At 41.1% G+C, this 17,769-nt stretch overlaps 1 protein-coding gene across 2 annotated transcripts in view; it reads right to left on the bottom strand.

Moving 5' to 3' along the window:
- Positions 1 to 2,578, bottom strand: part of CAB39L (calcium binding protein 39 like) — a 46,663-nt gene extending 44,085 nt beyond the window's left edge. For both annotated transcript variants that reach the window (XM_050899543.1, XM_050899551.1), the window contains exon 1: positions 2,327 to 2,578. The gene's annotated coding sequence lies outside the window, so the exon portion shown is untranslated. The remainder of the gene's footprint in view (positions 1 to 2,326) is intronic.
- Positions 2,579 to 17,769: the final 15,191 nt, after the last annotated feature.

The raw sequence follows: 17,769 nt of genomic DNA, 5'->3' as shown, positions 1-17,769 counted from the left end.
TACCTGGAACGAGGTGAGTATTGGCTGAAACTCCACCTGAACACACAGAACATTGCAGTAATGCCTACCATCACCACAAACGTCTTTTTTTAGCAGATGGCAAGCATCCTGAAGATCAGACATGGAAAATAAGTAGGCAGCTCTGCCCTTAATCTGATCACCTCTACAGAATGAGACTAATAATATCACATCGTTGTTCAATACACTTATGAAACTGAAGGCATTCATGGTGATGCTCCACTCAAGTGCTGTGATGTAGCTCTATGGAAGCACTCAAAGAAATTAATAATTCTATTTTTAATTGAGTGCTTGAATGCTCATTCAATAACAAACAAAAAGCCTACATAGTCTCTCAGCAAACACGGGGGATAAAATGAAACACCAAATAGCTATCTGGTCACTGAGGCAACAGTTTGATAAACGCTTTGTTCCGTGACGGTGCCACCCTGCTCCACATCTATGCACAGCCCTACAGCCTCTGTTGGAGTGGTACAGCTGTTTGCAGGGCCACGTGGTGAGCCAGGGCACGGAACCGACCCAGGTTAACAAAAAATAGCCTGGTGGGGAAAAAAAGGTCACGTGGGTTTCTAGTCCAGTTCTCCCCACAGTCTTACAAAGAGCTGTACCAGCACAAGAGGGGAAGAAGGGGATGGAAGGAGGGTAGAGAGATGGGGCTGCTGGAGCAGGTGCTACAGCTCAGGTGTTCACCAGCCAAACCCAGAATGAGGCAGTGATGATGGGGTGTAAGGGGGTGTAAAAGTGTGATGATACAAACTTAATGAAAGTATTCTGAGTAGGGTACAGAGAACAGACTACACTGGCACAGATAAATGCCAGAATTAAAGTTAGGAACTCTTTGAGTGCGTGACTTTGCTTCCTAGTGTCCTTTTATTGCAGCAAGTCCTGTGCTATCACATCTATTATTATTACTATAAAATATTTATTACAAAACAGCATTTGCACACTGCAATGCCAGGTAACATTCAGATTCTAAACCCATGCAGAAGCGGCGTCCTGTGGCACCATACACCGGTATCAATCATCTCTGTATCACAGGATTACACAGGCTCTCCCACTCATGCTAATGAACTAGATAGAAGTAGTAGGTTATTACTTTATGTTGAATAAAACTAGAAAGATAAGAAACCAGCAGTTTTACAGTCACCAAATTTGCAGGATTGGTGAGTCAAGAATATTTGGGATTCCTATTTCCATTTGTCACCATGGAGGTCTTTCAAACCTAAAAAATGAAGAATTCAGTTCCATGCCTAACTAGTCCATAGCAAAACTCCCACAAGCTCAGTCATGCAGAAAGAGGTCTCTTAACTAACGTCTCTGAAGTACACACAATTCTAACAGAACAGTCCTTAACAGCTTTTCATTTACTTAAGTAAAAGGGAAAGGAAGTTAAATTTCCATTTCTAGTACTAATAATAACTAGTAGAAATAATGGAAACTGGTAACATAATTTAAATAACATAGGCAGCAGCCAAGAGGGAACAGGACTTCCTCTAAACCCATTAGCGAGGAATGTGAATACTATTTTTGCTTTTTGTTCAATATTACTGAAAGTTACCTCTCTACACAGCATTCACTTGACCATGTTCCTAGCAAGCCTGCTGTGTTACTTCCAATAGCTTCATAACACATTAAAATAATTTTCTACAGCAGTAATTTCACTTTACTACTAATATTAGCCCAAGAAAGAGTCTTTGCTCAGGAAAAAAAAACTTCCCTTAAGCTCAATGAAAGTTCTGCCTGATAATGACTTCATGAATAGCCCATTGCACAGAATTAGCATTTCAGGTTGACAAGACCTATTGACTATAAATAACGAGATGGTTAATTTACATATGCCGTTTCTTGTGACAGTTCACACGTGCTCATCTTCCCTTCATCTCTAACCGTTTCCCGCTGTCTTATGCCAGTGGCCACGCTCTCATTCCTCTGCATCTCAAGAGCCAGTCCGCAGCTGCAGGCAGTCCGCGGAGAGGAGCAAGAGAAATGATATATTGCAGATATTTTATTTTTGGAAACTGCACTGTAAATAAAGCCATTTCCAGAGATATTCCATGGACACGGAGCGCTTGGTCGCGGAGCCAGCGCCTTATGTAACAGAAGGAGTATTGTTTAGGGTTGCCTGCTTTAAAAAGCCACTCCTGGTAACACAGTTTACAAAGCTATAAAAAGCTAATAGCGTAACTATCGAGAATAAGCAGGCAAGCGGTTTATTACGAAAAGGCTGGTGCTAACTGGAAAAAGAAAAGTTTTATTAAATCACTTAACTTTCTGTCACTAGGAGGGCATCATCTTGGCTGACACTTACTGCGTGTGGAAAGGTGGGGGCTCGCCTAGGCAGCCCGGCGCAGCCCCATGGCCAGGTGCTGAAGACAGCTCTGCCGCCTCCCCGCAGCCCACGCCGCCAGCAGCCGCCTTCAGTTATCTTCCATTTAATTCCACTTTATTCCCCCCCGCCGATTATCGACACGTGGCAGAGACAAGGGATCCCGCGACTCGGCCTCCCGCTCTTCTTCTGCCGAGCGACAGTCAGCCTCTGGAAAAGCGTTAGCAGAAAGGATCGCTTGAACATGCACAGGCGCTCACAAGCAGCTGTAAATTTCCACTCCCCGCTGCCTGCGGCCGGACTCCCGGCCTCGCTCCGGCTCCTCGTCGTTCCTGCTCTGACTAGCTCCGTGGCTGGGTGTGCATTTTTCCCCCACTGCCCTCCCCGCTTCCCACTCCCTTGCTCGTCTTGCTCGCAGGCTCACCCCCCCCCCCCAAACTCCACGTCAGAGGAACGCGTGGAAAAGCAAAGGAAGAAGCGATCGCTCTGCCGAGAGATTTCTCCAGGGTTAAGGGAGGAGATGCGACGATTTCGCATCACTTCTGTAAGTTTCCATTCCCCTCCGAAGTCTGTCGGTGCAGGGGAGGCATCGCTGACGGGTCCTCGCACCATCACGTGGCGGAGGCTGCTGGAATTAAATTATTCACCTTGCTGTCCTGCTGAGAATGCAAATAAGGGAGCCCAACAGCGGGTCGTTGTTACAAGACAATAATAAAATCAACATGCTCACGCACCACATCCTTCAGCGGAGTCCTGCCCAGAGAAGCCAAAGTTAAGCTGCTTCCTGCCTGACTATATATTATAACATAAAGATCCGAATACTTTTCCACAATAATACTGGAGGGGAAAAAAAACCCCTGCAGTATACTCTAAGCAAAATTTAAATCCCACTGAAGAAAAACATTAGCCTGAAGTATTTTTTCAAAGGCTAATGTGATGGGGGAAAAAAAAAATCATACAATTAAAGTATTCTAAAACAAGTACTACTAGCTATTATCAAGCACACAAATACAGCAAAATGCAATTAAAGGAATTTCTAATGCTTCACTTTTCTCTCTCAGCAGCTACTGTTCAGCAAGCACCACGTATTCCCAAAGGGAATGGTGAGTGCCTTCTCCCCCCACCCCCCGGCTGTCTAACAGCCGTTGAGAGCAGGGAAAGGAGGATGTTTTACCAGCCACCGCGGGCACTGCAGGATGGGATTTAAATCCCATCCTCACCCAGATCTCGGCCGAGCCCCAGCAGGGATGAGAGACCAGCATGTATTTCTGCTGAGCCCACCAGCTCGGGGGGAGATTTCACCTCCTGTCCCCTCTTCCTCAGGGCAAAGCCCAGCCAAAGTCCTACATTATTAAAATTAATTCTGTATGCTACATTTGCTTGGGGAGCTAATCTCAGCCCCTGCCACATATCAGCACTACAGTTGCATCAGACCTTGATTTAGGGCTCACCTGCAGTAGCTATTCACAGCCCTACATTAAAGGCAACCAAAAAAGCATGAGAAACCTCATTTCTGAGGAGCACAGATGAAACAGCCACCTCTTAAAGGGCTAACATCCTTTGCTAGTGATCCCAGCTCCTAACCAAGGCAAACAGGAGAGCCAAGAATCAGCAACTTGCCTGTCCCTCCCGGGCTCAGAGAGGCAGAAGTCGTCCCTGCTCCCTCACCCTCCCTGCATTTGTTCCTGCGTTTGCATGGGAGGTGCCAGGCCGACCTCAGATCAGCAGATTTGTGCTCTCGACTTATCTGTAAAGCACGCCACCGTTTGTCCTTATGCTTTACCTAACAGATCATCAAGATACCTCAACCCCATGTTTTTGGGCTGCCCTGAACAGTACTGGCAACAGGCACTAGCGCTGCTCCCGCTGCACCCAAAAGCGCTGCAACAAGTGACACCAAGTGGCAATTTCTGCTCCAAACCCATAGTGAAATATTCCTCCGGCACAGAATTAAAGGCTTCACGTTAGACACCCCCAGCCAAGTTTCCTCTCTAGGCCACCTCCAGAGAGAGCTCAGTGAGGGATGCTGTGGACACCAAGCTTGGAGCATGACGAGCCACCCTCCGAAGCAGCATCCTTCTCCACGAAGCTTAGTGGGCACGTGGACAACCAGCACAGGCTGATGTTTGGCGACATGAAGGACTTGGCAGGGAAAAATTGGCGCCAGGCATCGCTTCATGGGTGCCTTGTTCTGCCCCAGCTCAGTGGGGAGAGGGAAGGGGCGCTGCGCCCTGCGGCACCTTACATCCGCTCTGGGGTTGGCCCTTTCTTTTTTATCGGATACCGCGGCCTTTGGGTAAACGTCATAGCGAAAGTCAAACGATAAAAACTCTGCCCTTGGGCTACTACTGAAGGTACCGGCTTTTCCTAAGGCAACACAAAAATCTAAGTACGCCATGTCATTAATTTCCAGTGTGTGTTTTTAAGAGAATAACTTTCTTCCCTCTAACTCTCCCAAGGGAAATGATATTTTTTCCATAGTGCATCCACCACCATTCAACAGGTAAAAAGACACCCCTCTGTTTCCCCGTGGAGTTCAACGTTGGTGGGTGCTACCCTGCAGTTGAATAATCATAAAAAAGCTGGTTTAGTTGCACATTAAGGGGCCCCATGGGATAATCTGTGTATCACTGAGTTCCCTGAAGTATTCACAGACCGTTCTGAGTAAGCAGCCCTTTGGAAGCATAAGAAATTCATCTAGAAAATTACTATCCTCTGTTTTGGACTAAACATGCCTGTTTTCCTGGTTTTGAGGAATAAATTGAATATGCACTCAATTTACAGTTCAACTCTTCCAGTCTTCTACCTGAGGAAATACTTTTGGGCTTTAGCAGGAGCCCTGTACACACCAGGAGAGCAAGAAACATGCCTGCCCCCATCCCTGCATTGCAGCAGGAGAAACAGTGCAAAGCAGAGTAGCTAAAGGGGCAGGGGAAAAAAAAAATTCTCTGTTCTTCCGATACTCTGTTTCATCTTCAGTGCAGTTAATTCTCAGATGACAGGAAAAGGCCCTGAACCATCCAACAGGAATTAAGCCATAATTACTTAGTGCTCTTACCTGTTTGGTTTTTTTGTTGCCGAGAGGTTATTAAATATTTCAAAAGAAATGTTTTCTTCAATTCTTAATTTGTAGCCATCTCAGATCTGGAATGATGTAATTATAAATAGCCAACAATTCTTTATAGTTTCAAAGTGCACTGAAAAAAAAAAATCTCTGTGCACTGCTAAAGGACTCCAGCCTCCACATATTTAAATTCCATTATATTTGTTTCCTTTAAAGTGAGCAGAGTCCTCAGGCTAAAGCATGGTTAGAGTACTTTTGAGAAATGTTTGTCTTTGCTTTCATAACTTAAAATCATTCCATCTAATAAAGACCAAAGGAAGAAAACCCCAGTCCATTACTCCTGCCCTTTCCATTTATTTTCTAAAGTGGAAAAGAGAAATTAGGGAACTTGAACAATGAGTGTGGTAGCAATAAATTACAGCAGCAGATGATAAACATGCAGTATATATATATATATTAATTCTGCTCATTTAATCACTCACTTCCAGTCTGTCTACCTCCTCCAAGATGACTTCCAGCATTCCAAAGCCCTAAGCAGCCTCAGATAATAATAATAATCATCATCATCATCATCCATCTTTCCTCCCCCCGAAAGTGCTCACTGCCAAGGCCCCAGGCTATCAAAATTCAGTACTCCACAACGACAGGTTTAGTTGTGTAATACTGGATATCAAGAGTAGAAACTTTAGAATACTAAAAAGATTCCACCACCCCCTAAAACCTGAAAACTAAAGAACCACCCCTGCCCCAGCATTTCATCCTACTCTTACAGATCCCAAGATATCAACATTATGGCAGTTTATCGGGGTGGAGGGGAACTAAAAACAAATTACTTATATTATCTACATCATAAAGCTGTTACACTTTAACTCAAGGCATTTAGCTTCACAACAAAGCAATATAAAAAGCGTGCCCAACAACACTTCTAAAACCTCATAAAATAAGAGGAGAGACTTTACAGTAACTTCGTGCTTCTATATTATTCTACAAGCTCGCAGATACTCATTTTCCCGAGATCCCCCACAAGAGCAATGTGGCCACTCCAAATTAATGCCATTAAAACTCTTCTTCATCTAATCAATCCCCAATACAGATATACACCAACACCCCCACTTTCTCTCTTTCTCCCCATATAGTCTCAGAGGGAGACAAGCTCAGAACTGAGCCTATACACCAATCGCCCCCAAAACAGCCACCAGCACCGAAAGGCAAATTAACATTTGGCTGCTCATCCAAATACAAAACAAGGCAAAAAAAGGGGTAGAGTCTACGGAGGGGCAGGTGGTTTTCCCTATGGCCATTCAAAAAGCAGCAAAGCTTCTGGCCTATCTCAGGACTAGAAAACGGAAATTTCTTTAGTGAAGCATGGGGGAACATAGAGCAGCCAGAGGCAGCGGCCGACCCGTAGCTGCATTTTAGCTGAAGTAAGCGGGAGGATTTAAATGGATGCTTTGTACAAGCTATTCCTAAAAATGCAAACATGTCTTCAATGGTTTTCCCCTCTTCTTCCTCCTGGCTCCCTCTAGTGCTTTTAAGCACATACTGCCTTTTCCTTCCTGTTTTATTTAATGCAAATACAAACAGTTGCTAAGATGATTTTTTTTTTTTTTTTTAAAAGATCTCCACTAACTCTTATAAACTGCTCAGGAGTTTTTACTGAACATATTATTCACATGTACATCACTCCAGCAATCACGCACCAACACTGGCCTTTCTACCAGAAACGTTTATGTATGAAATACTTTATGTACAGGCCAGCGTATTTAAACTTTTACTCATTTATAGGCATCCATCAGCTCCATCCTTAGAAAAAGTGAGCTAAAACGAATCTCCTTCCTTGCACATTCCCACTCCCAAACAGGAATTACGTCTAAACAGGAGGTTACTAAACCCCAACAGATTAAAGTTGTATGCCTGCTCTAAAGAGTTACTTATAAAATGTTAATCGCATCCCTTATCTACTGTGTCCCAACAGCTGAGGCACCTGGCTGTGCTTTGCTTCAGCTCTGCTCCTGCGTAGCCTCAACAGTGAAGATCCCTGACAGGCTCTGGATACCTGGAAGAAAATAACTCACCACATGACATAGATGGCAAGCTTTAGATATATAGGTTGTATCAGGTCAAATATACTGATGGAAATCTTCTTGGCAAACATCACTCCTCTACACATCTCTCAATGAAATCTGACAGCTCCTTTATTACACAGCATACAGATCTATACTCACAAACATTGCCATGCCATCTGGACATAGTTCAAGAAATGACAGTTTTCTCATGCTAATGGTAGTTTACATATCTGCTCTCTTCCTATGGAAGCAACTGATAAATTTTCTCCTGTGTGTGTGTTTTTGCAGTGTGCATTCACAAAATAACTTTATCTGCCATCAAAATCTACACTTCTGAAGGGTAAAAGACTGCTACTGTTCAATAAAAAAAAAAAGAGGTCACAATTAGCACTGAAAGTGAGGTGTACCCCCTCACAAATGAAAAAGGAGTCTCAAGCTGTATCAGCCCAGACATGAGAAGTTATCTAGTATCTTTGCAAAAAAGTAATAGTTACATCACAGTCAGAAGCTGAGTCTGAACACCTACAGAACACATTTTCTAATATCATATATGCATTCAGCACCTCAGTTCTCTCATATGCCATTCCTCAATGTCATGTCCAAGCCTAACATCACAAGGAGACAAAATTTCATATCTACCAAATCAAGCAGAGATTCCCAAACCCAAGGAGTCAGAGCTGTAGGCCTGATAGTAGAATTGAGAGAGAAAAGTCCTGAAACCATGTCTTTCAAAACAGCAGTACTCATAAGGACATAAAATTATGTCTGGCATTATTGCCTAGTTTGGAGTTTCCACGCAAGTACCAGGGAAAAGAAATCGCTTGTTTTCTGAGAGCAGGCAGAATCCTGTGAGAAGGTCACCTAGCGAGAGTCATACCAGTTCAACTTTCCATGACCACAGCAAGGCAGTCTCTACTAGCTGTCATCATGGGATGAAATTACTTTCACAAGCGTAAGGACTTCCATTGAAAGATTTCAGCACACAAAGACCTGTATCCAAACAGCTGCCTATCAGCCAAGTAACTAAAGACGTAAACCTAAGCTATTTAATACCTCGTCGTTTAACCCAACAACCACACTACCTATTTTTATGTTTTTCCATTTAAAAAAATATAGATGACATGGTTAGGAAGTTTAAAAATCACAAGTAATAAGAATCTGTGACAATTTACACAGAACTGGCTTTTCTTTCAAAATAGAAGACAAGTTCTATATGCTTCCTATAGACTTATGAAATAAGACCTTATTTGGAAAAAAAAGTTTGAAACAGATTTTTTCCTCTTCTCAAAACAAGAAATGAATGTTGTTACTACCAACAAAGGAATTTAAAAATTGCAAAGATCTACTCTGGTTCTCACAAACCATGAATTACTGTCTGACATAGCTCAACAGCTTCTTGAACAAGAGCAGCTTTTTAAAAGATCTTGACATTAATTTCAAGAGTTGGAGAATCAATGACATCCATCAGTAAGCTAGTGCAACAGTTAACTAGTTAGCACTTTAAATATTTTTTCCTTTTATGCAAGTTCATATTCTTTTTTACTTTCTGCTTCCTGCCACTGTGACTCCTGTATTTGCAAATATATGCTCTTTGAAGGCTCTCCATTTTGTTCATGCATAGGTACACGATCAAATCACTTCAACAAACTCAGAATTTACTTCTTCATCGCTATCTACATTAAGTGTATAGATACATTTTTCCAACACCTACAACCAGTACTGACTTCAATTTAAAAATACGTCTTGAAGTGAATCCATCAAACCTGATCATATTCCAGAAGTAAGGTCAATAATATTGGAAAGGAAATCTCCCATTCTGCGTTCAGTGTATTCAACTACTATCAGCTCTCAGCTGCCACTTATCTACAGGGAGTGTCTTGTCCACCACCTGTTGCCTGTGAGCCTCGATACCTTGCAGTACTGTTTTTTCGGATACTGTTCCTCATCCTTCAGGTACATGCAGCCTTTTTTCATGGTGATTAACTTCCCAAAGCTTTGAGTCCCTCTTTTGAAAGAGTCAGCTAATGTGCTCTTTAATTCAATCAAATACATGAGGCTATGCCATCAGTTGTCATTTTTCTACTCTACATGGCCTAGATAAAACTGTCAGGAAGGATTTTGCATTTTCTTCCAACTGTGTGTTCATTTGGGGTTGGGATTTTTTTGCAAACAAACATACAATGACTGAACATCACAAAATTATATCTTAATTCAAGGATTCTTGAGTGTAACATTTTCAGGAGTCAGCTTCTTAGACAGACTAGATCAAAAAACCCTTAATCTAACTGATACACTAGACATTTTATAATACCTGTTTTCTATTAATCATCTTGAATAGCATTTGCTACATGACAATCCTTAAAATTTTGGACAGTTTCACATCAGCCGTTTAAACAAAAAAAATTCTTCATTCTCCATAAATTTGTAACACAGATTTTCAAAAGTATTCTTTCAGTCTTTATTTACTGCTGTAATATGATGGATTTGTTCATAGTTATATGATTATTTGTAATATTCAGCTTCGTTCTCACTACAGATGTACATAACAGTTCTGTCTTTTCAGCATCTTTGTTGACAACTTTAGCGCAGTCATCAGACATATGTCACTGTTCTTTTTGTTCCTGGTATTTTTAGAACTTCTCCTTATTAGCCCTAGATCCTAAAGAAAATCTAGAGAGTTTTCTTTAATCACCTTTGTAAAAAATTACTTATTCCTATGTATTGGCTGCTGCCCTTGAACCACTTCTAAATCAAGATGGGACTCTTCCTTTGCTTAAACTATCTTTTTGTATTCGGCTCTGCACATTCTAGATAGCCAAGTGTTCTCGCATTTTTTCCCCCTCAACTTTGAGAGACACCCTTGTAAGTGATGTTAGAAGTATATTAGCAATGTAACAGCACATCACATCACACAAAACAGATGATTTGCTTAGTCCCTCATGTTTTTTATCCTCAAAGACGGGAATGTCATGTAGTTTTGCAGCCATCTTCTCCCATGACCTTATGAACTGCAATGAGACCTTAGGAACCATGACGAAGAGATACTCAGTTTACAGGGTGGAGAGAGTTCAGTGAGAGAGGAAGAACAATGGGTAACATGTCTGTGTATGTTTTCTTAGCATTTAACCACTGCCCAAGAGACTAGAATAGCATGAGGATATCTCGGGAAATCCTCTGGCAACATCTTCCTTTCCCTGACAAAACAGTGGAACACAGATGAATTGTAGGGGCATGTTATCTCCTTACATTAATGTTGGTTTTTGAAGGGAAAAACCTTTTCCAAACAACGCACAACCTAAAGACTACCAAGCCAATTTGACCTCAGAGTTCATTCAAACCTGTCTTCATTCAAACTGCCTTTGACCAAAAGCACTTTGTCTTGCTACTTTTGTATTTTGCCCAAGGCTGCGTGCGATGCTTGCAATAGAGCAGTTCGGATGTCGCAGGCAGTTACAGACCTAAACACAGATTGTAATGTAAAAGACAAGACCTATTAATAGTCTGCAGATGAGGAGGAGCAGGACCAAAGGTCAACACAATTTCTATGTAATAAGCTTATGTTTAGAAGGTTCAGCCTTACTTAGCTCATTTGCTTAAACCAATTTGTCGAAAAAAAAACCCAAAAAACAAACCAAACAAAAATTATCAACCCCCACCCCCCCAATCCACAGACTTTTCCCAGGGATTATGTGATACACACAGTATTTGCCTTTACAGAGGACTACAACCACCCTGCAATCCTGCCCTCACCCTATAAAGTTAAATTTGGTGCCTTCTTTCTAACAACAAATAAATCATATATTGCAGACAGCTTCCCCTGTATCCAAAAGCAACAGGTAGTGAATGACCACCACAAATCGGTAGTCTTTTGCCTATTTGCAGAAGTGAAAGACAGCTACCTGACTGCCAATGAACTGCAGAAAGTGAGAGTACACAATTAAAAGGTACACTTGAGGAGGGAAAGCTGATACAGCCGTGCCTCCCTGCTGACATATGAAAAAAGGCATAACAAAGAGCTGAATGTTATGTGTTGCTCCGAACACTACAGCTGCTGGAAGTGAACTCTCTTTCCACATAATTTTAATCTCTCTGTATTCAGTAATCTCCAGTGCCCTTACTTAAAAAGCCCCACACAACTTCCTTCCCACACTTAAGAGCAAGTGAACCATATTCTTTGCTGCAATAAATTTGTACGTATAAATTTGTAGAAGTGCCTTTGTGCTAGATTGACATGAGGTCTTTAACAAAGATCACGCAATCCAATAGTTGTCACTCAACTGTCCCCACATTTCAAAGTCCAGTTATGCAGCAGTACTTTCTTCCACCTTGATTATCGTATTTTGCAACAGGAAACACAAGGCACTAACATTACTGAGATATCAGAAGGTTTTTTTAAACTCATGCTGTAAAATAATTTAAAGATGTTGTTTCACAATTGATTAAGTTGCTTTAAGATTACCTTGCTGCCAAAATGGGAAGTCTAGTCCTTACTGCCATCACCTCCCTTGCATCAGTTCTAGGAATGGCACGACTGCAGAGGGAGACAGATCAGCCTGCCGCGCACCCTGAAAATTTAACAGCTGGAAAAAACTAAACCCTCTTACCTCCCCTAAAAATGCAGCTTTTGGAGAAGTGAGAGGAACTGTGGAGGGACTTACTGAATGTAACTTGTGTAAAATTTTGGAACTACCTTTATCAGTCATTTCTAAAATGGACAATCCAGGCTACAGTACTAAAAGAACAAAAGAAAAGAAAAAAATCCATCCATGAACATTTTTCTGGAGGAGGGGCGGATGCAATTTTAAAATATTTCTACAATACGTGGTGGAAAAACAGTTAAAAAAAAAAAAAAAGATCCTGTCCCTTCTTCCTCATTCCTATACCCAGGCTGCAGCCACATATCTAGATCTGCTAATGCAAGGGTTGTAGCACCTTGCTATGAATTCATTAACAAAATCAATCAATCTTAAAAATAATCCTTCACTTAAAACATACGCCACCAAACCACAACTCACGTAACTGGTTCATCACAAACTTGACAGAAACCATATCTGCACACTGAACTAAGCTAACTAGCAGTATTTGGTGGACTTTTTTTTTTTTTTTTGGCAGATACTCATGAAAACTATTTGTCTAGCAGCACTCAATCTTACTAAAGCTTTTTTTTTTTTTTAAATGTCAGTCTGCATGCAATCTAAATTGGTTGTCGCAAAGGTTTGGGCCCACAGTTTCCTTATTCAGTGCTGCTGAAAGAACGTCTCACATATTTTCAACATAGCTTCTTTGGTTCCAGTCATTCAAGAATTTTACAGAAAAAAAAAAATCAAGTTAAATTCAGTCACCCCCAAAATAAATCCATTCATCTCCACTGTCTGTAAAAAGCAGGAGGGATTTTTAGTCTAGCACAACTGAGAACACAGAGAGGTCTAGGCTTAGGACAGCTCTGCTGTGTGATGAAGACCATCCACAATAACCCGGATACAGTAAGTGTTCTGCCCATACCGGCACTTTGCTCATACTAAAGCAGCAGTTGCACAAACACTTTAAACTGGGATAAATGACACTGACAATAAAATTAGAAAGCAATCCATCTATCTCCAGATGCTCATTTTGCCCCTAGGCCACCCCCAATTCCCTGACAGAAGCAGAAATACCAAGTGGCTGCACAGCAAATTAGATGGGGAAAGTTATTCAGATAAAATTAGCTGAGCCAAATAAGTAACTTTTTTTTTTAAACCCCAACCAGTTCCCTGAGCAATGACACAAATGAACAGGGGAGGGCTGAGAAGCACAGGGAGAACAGAACTGCTTCTTTCTTCACCAGTGCCAATTTAAAATGTTCAGGGGACTGTGGCTTCCCTGACCCTTCATAATGCTTATTAACAAAACCAAATGCAATAAATACTAATAGGACAATACTGCTTCCCATCCTTGCTCCTCCTATTCTCCACACCTTACTGCCAGTTTCCACACCTCTATAAAGTTAGGCCAAACCAACTGCTGATGCAGCACAGTGAACTGGATCAGGAAAAACTATCAACTAAAAAAAAAAAAGTTTTCTTCAGCTAAATTAGTTTTCCCACAGGAGGCTGCAACTAAGGACTATTTAGTCCAGAATATTCTTTTTAAGAGCCCTGTTGTTGAGCCTCTACACCATGACATGTATTCACCTTGTTTTCTATGGTTGTAGTCAAATTCCTTTTAGTATATTTGAAACCTTACAGGTTTCAGTTTTACTTGAAAGCGGGTATTCCGTCTACACACAATAATGACTTCAAGTTTTTGCCATATGCCTCCTTTTGATAACTTTTATTAGGTCAGGTCCAATTCTATGCCAGACACTCGCTCCCTTGCCTTTGTACAGCTGCTATCAAGACCAGCACTAACTGGTCAACCTTACATCAGCTGGCATCACAAGGACAGCTTCCTCTACACTTTGATTTAAAAAATAAAAGGCAAATCAAAAAGAAGTTGTGGAGCACCCCACAGAACATCTCTTAAGAGTGGGAACACCACAAATTCACTAAATCTTGAAGACTGCTTAGAAATTTTTGTTTGCTACATCTTTATTTAATGACAATATTGTGCACATACTTTTAAACTGCATGCAAACCAACAAACAGAGCCCATCAAAAGGGTCAGAATACTTTACAACCACTAGCTTTACTTCAGAAAATACCAGTGAAAATTTATTTCAGATAAATATATAGTTACGTTCACATGGAGGAATGAAGATAAAAAGGTTTTTAGGCATGCATGTATTTCGGGTTCCTTTCATCATATGCATCTACTGCATGGTTTCCAGAGATCTCAGGCCCTTTTAAGTGCAACTGTAATCACAGGCTTTCAGATCTTGTTAATTTATCCGAGTCAACCAAAATTAGAGGACACAGTTTTAGGTCTTGATCAGTGTATTGTGGTGAGGCTGCGGCACAGCAAAGACAACGCATGCTGCTCAACTTGGTCCGACATTATCTAACATTTAAACCAGTCCTTGCTTTCTGTATTCATGCAACTGTCTGGAATCTACGTTGGCAATGAATACTGAGACTGTAAGACAGAAATATAGCTAAAACTGAAAACGTTTCTACTAGATAAACAGTCTATAAAGATGAAATCCATTACATTACCAGTCTCCAAATGCAGACCTTGAAGGATATGCCAGCTAGTGGATGGTTAAGAGTTTCAGCATATTGGGCCTGACTCCAAAACCCTCAAGCCAGTTGGTAATTAACAGACATCTAGGTCCTCCACATGAAAGAAGTCTATTGTTTAAACAGTGACACAATTTTTTCCTTTTCTTTTCATAGCCAGTCTCTGCCTGTGTTTTAAGATTCCCTTAGGACCATAACAGTCTATGATTTTAGAAGCTCCACTTCTCAAGAAGACAATTTGTTTGACTTTTAGTTGCCAGGAATGCAAACATGCTTACATCACAGGTAGAACAAAATCATTTTACAGGCTTCTTGGAGATCCCCAATCTCCCCTTTGATTTAATAGCCGGAAAAATTAATATCCAAATAACCTAATTAAAACCTAACATATCTACAATAGCAACAGAATTACAAAACATAGTAACAAAACATACTGAGGGCCTGTAAATAGCCTGTGATAAGTCCAATTAGTAAGCAACATACCTACAGGGAATATTAGTCTGTGTCTTCATAAATGATGATGTTACAGCAAAACTTCTAAGATAAACCAAAGGATGCCCCACTGAACACAGTTTGTAAGGAAGCAATGATCTATGATCTGTAAAAAATTGCCTATTCTCTGATCTGTTATCTTACTCAAGATAGATTAGATGTGTGAAAAACAAGAGACTACATATAAACCATACTTAAACTAATCAATGTAATAAAAGAAAACATTATGTTAAAGTAGCATTTTGAAAGAATTAGGTGTGGACACTTATCTATAAGGGAGCAAGTTAAATCACCAAGAAGGATAACAGGGAGGATGTGACAGAGAAGGACCTGGTAAAAGTACTCAATTGATATGAAGATACTTTTAAGAAGAAAAGAGTCAATAAAACAAAGACCCAATCCCATCAGAAAAAGACAAAAAGCTACATGAGAATTATGAAACATTTTCCGAATGCCCATGGCTTTCCAAAGTCTATGGCTTTGACTGCTTCGCTATTTTCTGGAGTCTGACTGGTGTCTCTGTACCTCACCCAAGCCTATCTGGCCATATGAGGAAACACCCAAATCCCCACCGCATTCAAGATGATAAAAACATCCCTGGAGAAGAGAACTGGATGAGATAGTTCCTTTTGGACCAGCTTCATCTCCTCCCACTCGAAGGAGTCATTTGCAGTCTGCCTGTCTATGCAATTGTTCATCTGAAGTCTCTGAATACGACCAGAACTACATAACACAAAAGCTAATTCAGCAACTCAATCAACAGCACCATTCACCAGGACAGTCAGCCCTTTCATTGTCACCCTAACAAAGGTGCTAGCAAATGTGTGAGCATGTGGAACAGGCTGTCCTCACCTCTAGGTGCGATTCGTCAGTCCAGGTCTAGACTGCAGAGCCCCAAGAAGCTTATACTGCTGCTAGAGGAGTGCTGTGGGCAGGTTACTGGGATGTCAGATCAGCATCGCTTGTGAGCTTCTGCCACCTAACAAGTTTGGGAAGAACTGAGCTTACTGGCTCACTGGCAGAATTTGCTGCTATGTTGCAGAAAGCCTATCTTACAGTTCTAGATAAAAGCAAAACCAAGGAAACTCAGGTATGTTTCAAAACTGCCCCCTTATAGTCATTAATTTTGTTTTAAGAAAGATGTGTTTCCCATTCCTCTTGCTTCAAATAACAAGCAAAATATATTACTAATTTCTCTTTTGTCTGAGGCATGCAGTCACGCGCTCCAGCTACTTCCATCCTCCCAGTTGCTAATAAAAGCTTTTGAGTGCTACCAACACTTTACAGGGAATAACACAGATTACACCAGTGTTACCTCTTCACTATGTCCTCCACATTCACTTGCTAAAATACAGAAAACTGCCTTTCCAATCACACCGACATAAAGCACATTTATATATGTGTGAATGCAAAAGTCCGATTTCAATCGGTCCTAAATTTCATTTTAGTAGATCCCTTGCATTAGCCTCCAAGGACAGCCTTGGCACTTCCCTGCTCTTCTTCTCTTGGAGCTAGGCCTCACCGTGAGTGACCACCACAGACCGCAGTGGTGCACGTTCACTGACAAGCACCAGACGAAAGACCCCGCTATGGCAGATGGAGTAAGCTCCAGCAGCTTGCTCGGAGCAGAGGGGCTGCTTTCCTCAGTGCTGCAGGATAACGCCATTGAATGCTTCCAAGTAAAACTGTCATTGCGGTCAGATTCCCAATCCTTACATTTCAAGGCATTATTGCTGGAAAAAGGCTCGAGCTCATTTGCTGCTCGTGACCGTGAAGCATATGGCAACTTTATCATCACAAAAACCCAATCAAACCATCACCCTAACCATATCAGGCAAGCAGACGTACACAATCCTGTCATCCAACCATAAATATAATTATTTAACAACACTCACTATTTATGAGATTGCTATATCATCTCCATATCACTGATCAATGCTTACCACATAGTTTCAAAGCATGCAGGCAAATACAGGAGGCCATTTAGGAGGCATTTAAGGAAGGAAAACTTCATGAGGAAATAATCTTCTAAAATAACCTCTAATACAATCATTATGATGCTGGGCTCCATCTTCTCTGTACTTGGTATATTCCTCATATACAATTTGTAATGCCACAAGTGTTTCATGACACTCAGTATTCACTTGCACGTGCACCTATATTAATAATTCAGTAAAATGAAATTACTTAATCTGCAATCATCAACCCATAATGCAGTATATTCCAAGAGCAAAAAATGCTTGTACTTAATTTTAAAATAAACAATTACAGGAAAGAAATATTTTTAAAACATAAACTACTATTTTTATTGGGAGATTTGTCAGCACATTAGTAATGCTGAGCCACCCTGTTCCCAACGTTACTGTTAGTTGTCTCATTTCTCTCTGTAGAGTTAGGCAGAACACATGGGCTAATCAGTGAACTTCAAACACAGGCACAGATGTAGGCATGCCTATGTAAACATCTAAAAGGTTTTATCAAAGTACAAAGCAGATGCTGGACATCAAAATCTTCTGGAGGATCCTGGGTCTGACCAGAGCTCCAAGTCATGTAAACACAGCATTCCTCCACAGACAAATTTCTAACCTCCCCCCAACGAAAGAAATACTTTTAGTAATATCCACAAGACTGGAAATGCTTTGACAATTA

The sequence above is a fragment of the Gymnogyps californianus genome, chromosome 1, assembly GCF_018139145.2.
Source record: "Gymnogyps californianus isolate 813 chromosome 1, ASM1813914v2, whole genome shotgun sequence".
Taxonomy (NCBI): Eukaryota; Metazoa; Chordata; class Aves; order Accipitriformes; family Cathartidae; genus Gymnogyps; species Gymnogyps californianus.
This window is presented reverse-complemented; position numbering and strand designations above follow the sequence as displayed.